The sequence below is a fragment of the Dermacentor variabilis genome, chromosome 11 (genome assembly GCF_050947875.1).
Source record: "Dermacentor variabilis isolate Ectoservices chromosome 11, ASM5094787v1, whole genome shotgun sequence".
Taxonomy (NCBI): domain Eukaryota; kingdom Metazoa; phylum Arthropoda; class Arachnida; order Ixodida; family Ixodidae; genus Dermacentor; species Dermacentor variabilis.
In genome coordinates, this window is record NC_134578.1 from 66,227,555 (window position 1) to 66,235,588 (window position 8,034).

The 8,034-nt window shown below is 41.5% G+C and overlaps 1 long non-coding RNA gene across 1 annotated transcript; it reads left to right on the forward strand.

Moving 5' to 3' along the window:
* LOC142564294 (uncharacterized) lies at positions 1-4,594 on the forward strand. Its single transcript, XR_012824540.1, has 3 exons — positions 1-88; positions 1,070-1,179; positions 4,530-4,594. It is a non-coding gene; the product is annotated as an uncharacterized LOC142564294 (long non-coding RNA).
* The last annotated feature ends 3,440 nt before the right edge of the window (positions 4,595-8,034 follow it).

The following is an 8,034-nucleotide window of genomic DNA, read 5'->3' on the forward strand; positions in this document are numbered from 1 at the left end:
TTATTCCTCATTATATGATGACAAACCTCGCCAACGTGCCCGTGCTCAGAGGTTTATTCTTGGCTGGACTCGTTGGAGCGTCAACAAGGTAAGAACCACAACTGCTTTCGAGTGCGCAGGCATAAAGGAAGCTCCCACATTGCTCTTTTCTGCGGATGCACTGAGATGCAGACACATCGAACAAGATGTCATAAAGTTTAATGCTAAAAAGCACGAACCGCGTTTAATCTGCTGAATATCAATTCGTCCGCAACACTTAAAAAAAATCTTCTAGGCGCAGGTCTTCTTTTTTAAGTGGCGCTAATTTCACATATGGTGAGAAAAGGCATTGACGTACTTGGAAGAAACTTTCGAGGGGCTTCAATGATAGCATGTATAAACAGACGCTTAACAGATTGATTTATTACGAATGTGAAATGTTTGTACTTAGCGTTAGTCATAACGTTCCTTCTAAGGAGTATATGGTTGCAATAATATACTTGCATCCTTCTTTGTACCAAGAGCTTTTGCGACAGCTCTCTCTATACAAAATGTGAATTATACCGGTGTTTATTCTGCTGCTATAAAGCCAGAAATGATTCACGATGGACGATTACTGAAAAACGGTACGCCTGTCCTCAGAGGAACTCTATTATTCGCTTTAAACTTCATCCTTTGTATATCTGAGAGCATAAAAGGAAAGAAATTTGTTGCGTCACTCTGAATTTTCCAAAATCATTGTGAATGCGAAAATTTATAAATTTACAACTTGTTGACAGAATGTTTAACACTGTTGTTGGTTAGGCATTTGGTTCCGTATTTTCTCATTCCACCTTTTATCTTAAAAAAGAAGCAAATATGCGGAAATTGGCAGCATGATACTGGAAGACAAAGGCTGTGCTCGTTTTTTGTTTAAGAAAACGAAAGCTCATGCAGACGTGGAAAGCATTGGAACTATTCGGATCTAACTTAGGACGTCACCGATGGCCGATTTACTTACCGGTCTCTCCACCTGGAAAGAACAAGACCTCCAAATAAATTTGTGACAGTATCGCCTTGCCTAATATACATTTTATTTATTCGATTGCAGCACCGTATCATCGATTGTGAACTCCCACGCAGCAATATGTTACATCGATGTGGTCACACCTTACATCAAGATAAGCGAGCAGAAGGCTGGCCTCGTAATGCGCCTTCTAGGTATGTCCACTGACCTTTGGATATAATATTTGCCCAGTGATCTTTTGAAAGCACAACACTGTTTTTATTCGTAAATAGCTGAGGAATAAAGATACTGCTTTTCCTGGCATGGTCATTTTGCCAAGGAATGTCTTTCCTAGAGCACCATGTTATAGTTCTTTTCTGGCATGCGTGATGTCTTCTGATCTAGCCATCGTGAACATTTAAGAAATGCGGGAAATAGCAGTACTGCTGCATGCTAAGCTCATTTATTTTTATAATGCTTATGATTTGCTTCGTGAAGGTGAGTTCTGTGTTTTATGTTTCTCAAAGCAACGCCGTCATTCATGAAGGCGTGACTGCATCTTGTGAAAATGAATGCAGCTGTACTTGATGTACGCACAGTGAGCCTAGAAAGATTTACTTCTTCGCAAGGCACATATAGTTTGTCATAGCTTACTGCCTAATAAAATTCACACAACAGACGATAATGCTCGCATTAACATTGTTATTGTTTTCCCGCCGGTGACAGAAATTACAATGCTATTGTTCTCACATTTAATGAATACAGAGGAACGATTCAGTAAAATTAGATAATGACTAACAATTTATATATTTCTTCAGTTTTTTAAACATTGGTTTTAATCCACAGTTTTATTAGACATTTTAGTGTAGTAAAAATTAAGAAATAAAAACGGCCAAGGCGATATATATACTTCCCACTGCCAGGCGAGATGAGCTATGCAATAAAAATATGGCGACCCGAATTCGAAACCAAAGTTGTGCCTTATCTCATAATAGTTCAGAAACTTCTAGAAAAAATATCACCAAGTAACCTATGGAACATGGAATGCAAAAAAACGTAGTTTCACCGCAAAAGAGGCTCATCTTTATGTGAAATGTTTCAAACACTATTGTAGAAGGAGCTGAATGCTCTACTCTTGCACGCCTGCATTCTTCGTAAATTGTTACCTGATGACGTGTATCAATTATTAGATTAGCATCTCTTGCGTCTAATAACCCAAGAGGAAAGCTCTTCCCGCTTAGCTGCGGAAATCAAATCTCACACATCTGAATAGTAAAACATCTTCCAGACCAAGAACAATCCGCACAAATATGTGCCTTTTACCACCTGAAGGCTAAGCGGCTCAGTTTAAACTTTAATCTGACCATTCAAGGTAAGCATTTATGCTTTGGGAAGTTGCAAACTGTAACCTACCTCTGAGAACCTGCAACATGTCTTGCTCAAATGCCCAGTGAGCTTTAAAAAGCACACAATCCTACAGTTTGAAGTATGAAACGCAATTCATTAATCTTTCGCAATGCTTTCAATGTTTGAAAGCACCACTGTGTACAAAAATTCAATCAAATCTAGATGTAGACAACTTGTGTCCCAATCGGGACAAGGACTTAAATCAGGTGAGACGACGAATTGTTGGTAGAAAAGATTACTGCTTTTATGCATTTCCTAAAAACCTTATTATATATCAAAAGCTTAGGCAATGCATTTTCCAGTTGTGGGTGTTCAGGCAAGTTTGGTTACCCAGCACTTGTATACGTTGCCTTTCTGCGACGACTGTCACTGATTACTAAAAATAGAAAATTTCAGGTAAGATAGAATAATGTCTTGCCAAGCGTTATTGCTACCGAAGACACAAGGCTTATTTTCGCTATAACGTTCTTTGCGAAAATTTCATTTACAACCTTTTTATTACTCACTTTTGTGGCGCGTTATTATAGCACAACCCAAACGAACACGTTATCAAGGCATAACGTTTCGCTAAAACCTTTTGTCTATTACTAGGTCTAGGAAAAACGGTATCAGATATGTGCCGTGGAAATGTGTTTGTATAAAGAGAAAATCAGACATCCACCTTGTGGGTTTCCGCAGAACTATTACGTCAAACTCTTGCCTTTGCTTCGAGTTGTTCACAAATTCAATTTTGCCCAGCCATCTGCTAGCCGCCTGGTTAGCTCATATGGTAGAGCGGCTGCAGCGGAAAGACGGTGGTCCCGTGTTCTAGTCCAGGACGAGGACGCATTTTCTTCAACTGCGAAGCTTTTCTTTCTTTCGAGAAACCCGTATGGGTTTCCTTTGTGGCAATTGCTACGAACGGGTTGATGTCTGATTTGACCTTTAATAATTACTTATCTCCGCCTTGCGGGTTTCCGCAGAACTATTGCGTCAAATGTGTTTGTACTATGTACCATAATTATCGCGAAAGCCTTAAGTGGATCATACCCCCGATGGTCCGCAAAACGCGGCATACGGAATAGAACGTCATGTTAGGTCGCTTCACGTAGATATGCGCTCGTTTCAGTGCTCGCTCGATGGTTGTCCTCTTTTTCCACAGCTGGCTCCGATGTCGCTCATCATGCCAGCGTTCCCATACTACACCCTCACGCTCGCCACTTCTCTTCCGTTCGTTATCGCCTTCATGTCGCTCATCATGCCAAAACAAAGCCAAAGTTAATTAAGACAGAGGTAATACAGGCACTCGAACCCACGACATTCGGTGGGAGTCGGACCCCAGACCTTATGTGGAAGTCGAAGCCACCTCGGTTTGTGTTAATTGCGGCAAATTTAATTAAGGTGGCATCAATTAGGGTACTCGAGCCCACGACCTTTGGTCGGAAAAACAAGAAATAAGAACTAACGATACATTCGAATGAGAATGTGAGATAATTTAATTAATGTCTCTTGAGCACGCAGGCTTTCGCCTTCACCCTTGTTGGCGTACGCTAAAGTGAGAGCCACTCTTTTTGTACGGCATTGGTTTTGCATAGTGGGAAAGTGAAAACGAAAACAGCAGTTGATATGCCTGCAGAATTTTAGTACGTATTCCTTCAACTGGCGAAAGGAAAAACTTTATAATTGGTGGGCATTTTCGTGTGAAAATGCATTTTTTTATGTTTTTGTAAAGGAAGTTTGAGGTTTACAGTATTTGTTCTCCGCGAAAAGGAGTGAGAAGTGGTATGCCGGGTGGCGTGTCTTGGTGCTATGAGGCTGATTCAGGGGCTCCGTTTCTCTGCTGTAGCGCTCGCTGACATAAAGTTTGAATATGCACAACATATCCCAATAGTCGTTCATTGAATAGGTAAGCAGAAAAATTTGAGGCCGCGTGTTGCGCAAATCGTGGAAATTTATTCACATTTTGGGCGCTATAACGTAAAACTATGCTCGTTGCTGCTGTGAAGTTGGGCCAGTGAAAAGTTTAATGTTTTCTCAGATGCCTCATTTTAGTAATCTACACAGCAAACGGTATAATGGAACGCGATTGTAGCCTCAGCATTCTGACGTTTGTAATAGTGAAGTCGGAACGTGAAATCCTGCTCTAAATCTCAGACACGCATGCAAAATCTCGTTACAGCTTTCACAAGTGGCACTATAATGACCTTGTGTGCAATCGCAGTACCTTATTTTGGCACCGCAACACGGGTACGTACGACCGTTCACTGCACTTAATTGTAAAGGTTCGGATCACAATAGCCGGGTTTCTAAGATTGAACACGCATATTAATTGCTTTTCTATCGACGTTGTATTAGAAGGCAGCCACACATGAGCGCCATATGCAATAGAAGTCTGCTAGGATTATAAGTTCAAAGAACATTACATCTTCATTATCTTTTCCTAGACACCTGACTTCTTGAAGATCTAAAGGGATAACTTGAAAAAAGAAACCCCTGCCTAGCAATGAAGATAACATGTACTTAATTGTTATTGGTTATATTTAGCCCTGCTGTAGTACCACTTTAGATGTGCTATTAAGAGGCTCAAATCTTCACAACTTTACGCTGTGATCGAAAAAACAGTGCCTAGATATCCTCAGTGCAACAAACTTACGCCTTCAAGGTAACTCCTTTATAAGGCGAAGCTTTTATATCTTCTCATTCGGCCATCCTGGTAGCTCTTAGTGGCCATGGTGTTGCACTACGTAGCACGAGATCGCGGTATCATATCACGGTGGCTGTGGCCGTATTTTGATGGTGGCGAAGTGCACGAACATCTGTGTACAGTGCATTGGGGGTATGTTTTAGAACTTCAGGCGGTGAAAAACAATCCTTAGTCCCCAACTATGGCGTGTCCCGTAATGAAGTTGTGGTTGTGATAGGCAAAACCCCAGAATTTAATTCATTTTCTTCTTTGCCGGGGACGTAACGTGTCTAATCGGTGGACTGGTCGCCGCGATAGTGAGCAGAATCTGGAGATATTGAAACTGTGAACTAGGCAGACGCCGGCTATGGTGTAGTGAAAAGTATTTTGACCCAAGAGAAAGTGTAATTTGTGGTCACGTGCAATGCGTGTGAGGGACCACGAGGGGGGTTGCTCTTCTTGCGCATTTTCCGGGTGTGACAATAAGTAGCCAACAGGAACAGTTTGATGACATTTATTTAATCGCTGCACTATGCGTATATTGCCTAATGTGCGCTGAACCTGCAGAATTTTGATTCTGGGTTCTGCATTTTTTCTTGATGGTTTCTCTTCATTTTGTGCCTTCATGGATAGCTCTTCATGTCACTTTTTTGTTCTGTGGCGGGACCATTTACGGGGCTCTTCCTCCTGGCCCTGTCGTCGCCATGGGTCAACGCAAAGGTTTGACATTAGTTTATTGTTTTCTAAATGTTGGTTATCTTTCTGCTTTGTAATGTTTTGCCAAAAAGGGTGTCACCGATTGCAAATTTTTTTCGTAGAAAAGTGACTCTCTATGCTTGATTGAATGAGTTTATGCTTTATATGTCACATGCTCGTAAATAATGGTGCAATGTAAAAGCACAAAATAACTGAACCACAACGCATTCCAGGCATATAATTAAGTGTCTTCACATCGTCATACATACAGGGTGCTGAATGGTTATCATAGGAGCTTCCTATATGTACAATGAAAAACTTAGGGCAATCGTGGGTTCCTTTAAACACATACCTAGATTCGAGCACTGTATGCGTGTTCTATGACGCTACTTGGGTATATTGCGGGTGAATCATCCGCATTCACTTGAATTAATACCAGAGCAGTTATATTACAGCAGAATTTCTTTTCCGACAGATTAATGGGCAATGCTAAATTGAAATTCGAGGCTCCACTGAAACCGACTTGCGGTAAATGAGAAGCATGATAAATCTTCTTGCATGTATTACGAAAAATCTCGTTATACCAGTTATAATGTCTTTATTTGAAAACTCTTTCCAAACATGATGTGAGTTTCTTAGTAGCGGCAATCACTCTCAGCTTATGCGGGTGTTAAATTATAGTTTAATTCACCTGTTCTTATATCCTGCTCTTAGTTATTCCGCATCATGACAATCTTTAGCGCTTCTAGCAATCACATATTATTTCTGTCATGTTGCAGAGTTTGCGTTATTTTGCCGCTTTACTGAACTCAGAAATGTAGACTTTGCCTTTGAAGAAAAAAGATAGAAACTCTGGACATCATTTAACATAGTACGAGACATTTTTGGGCGCATTTTTAATTGTCTTAACTTTAAGATGGCCACTGTAAAAACATGCATGGCACCCAGCCCAAGCTGTCATGCTGTGCTTTCGTAGTGCTAGTGGTCGCATTTTCGACATGGGAGTACACCTTTCAAAGAGATGCCACCCTTTCTGTAGCCATATGTGTTTCTGTAGAAGGGTTGTGAAAAAATACTAATTAGAACGCAAATGAGAAGTAATTGGGCTTTTCACATAAAAATTTTATTCCTACACAGCAGGAAGTTCTACACATATCCGCTTCCCACATGTGCCCATCCATGTCAATACACTTTTCGTAACGTGCAGTAAGCTTCTCTTTCGCATCCGTGAAATGTATGTTCGGATGACCACAAAATCACGTTCTGCACCTCGCCATATGATCTGAGCCGACAACCACGTAGCGCCTCCTCCAAGGAGCAGAGGCGTGTTTACTAAAGGGCACTTTATGAGGCCTCTACAGATATTCCCATACAGGGGGCATTTGTGAAAAAGTGATGTGTATAAATCTTCGTATTTGTTGAAATAAGTTTGTATGAGAAAATTACCACCATATTTTTATTTGCCTATATGCCGAGAGGTTCAGGAAATTCGATTTTGGTGCAACAAGCTTGCGACTTATGTATTATTACATGGTACTTATTACATGGTACTTGCTGCTCGGTAATGAGAGCCTGTAAAATATCTACCAAGGTTCACTAAATTTGCGTTAGTAAGTGTTTCAGAAATTTTTGATTGCGCGCGCAAGCCACGAAGTTTGGCATATGTACCATGCGCACAAGAACAATTGCTCAAAATTTGTCCGTACGATGCCCCCATTCACAGACCTGTCATACATTGCGTATCGTTGTGCGAAGAGTTGTGGACACATTTTAATGCGTCAGCAGTCTTCACGCACTTTCCGTGGGCTATGTGATATTGTATGCATCTAACCGTTTTCTGCCTGCCTGGTTCACTGGCTAGTCCATGGTCTAATGGGCAGCGCATCACGCTACTGTGGTGAGAGAGTGAGATTCGAAACCAACCTTCGGAACAACTTGGGTGGCTGAGTATGTGGAAATGCGCACATATGTGCCGCTCTTCAACGAACCTCACCCGCCGTGGTTGCTCAGTGGCTATGGTGTTGGGCTGCTGAGCACGAGGTCGCGGGATCGAATCCCGGCCACGGCGGCCGCATTTCGATGGGGGCGAAATGCGAAAACACCGGTGTGCTTAGATTTAGGTGCACGTTAAAGAACCCCAGGTGGTCAAAATTTCCGGAGTCCTCCACTACGGCGTGCCTCATAATCAGAAAGTGGTTTTGGCACGTAAAACCCCAAATATTATTATATTATTATTCAACGAACCTCTTTCACGCTTGCGTACCTCACTGTAGGTGCGGAACGGCGTAGAAAGCACTGCTGATTG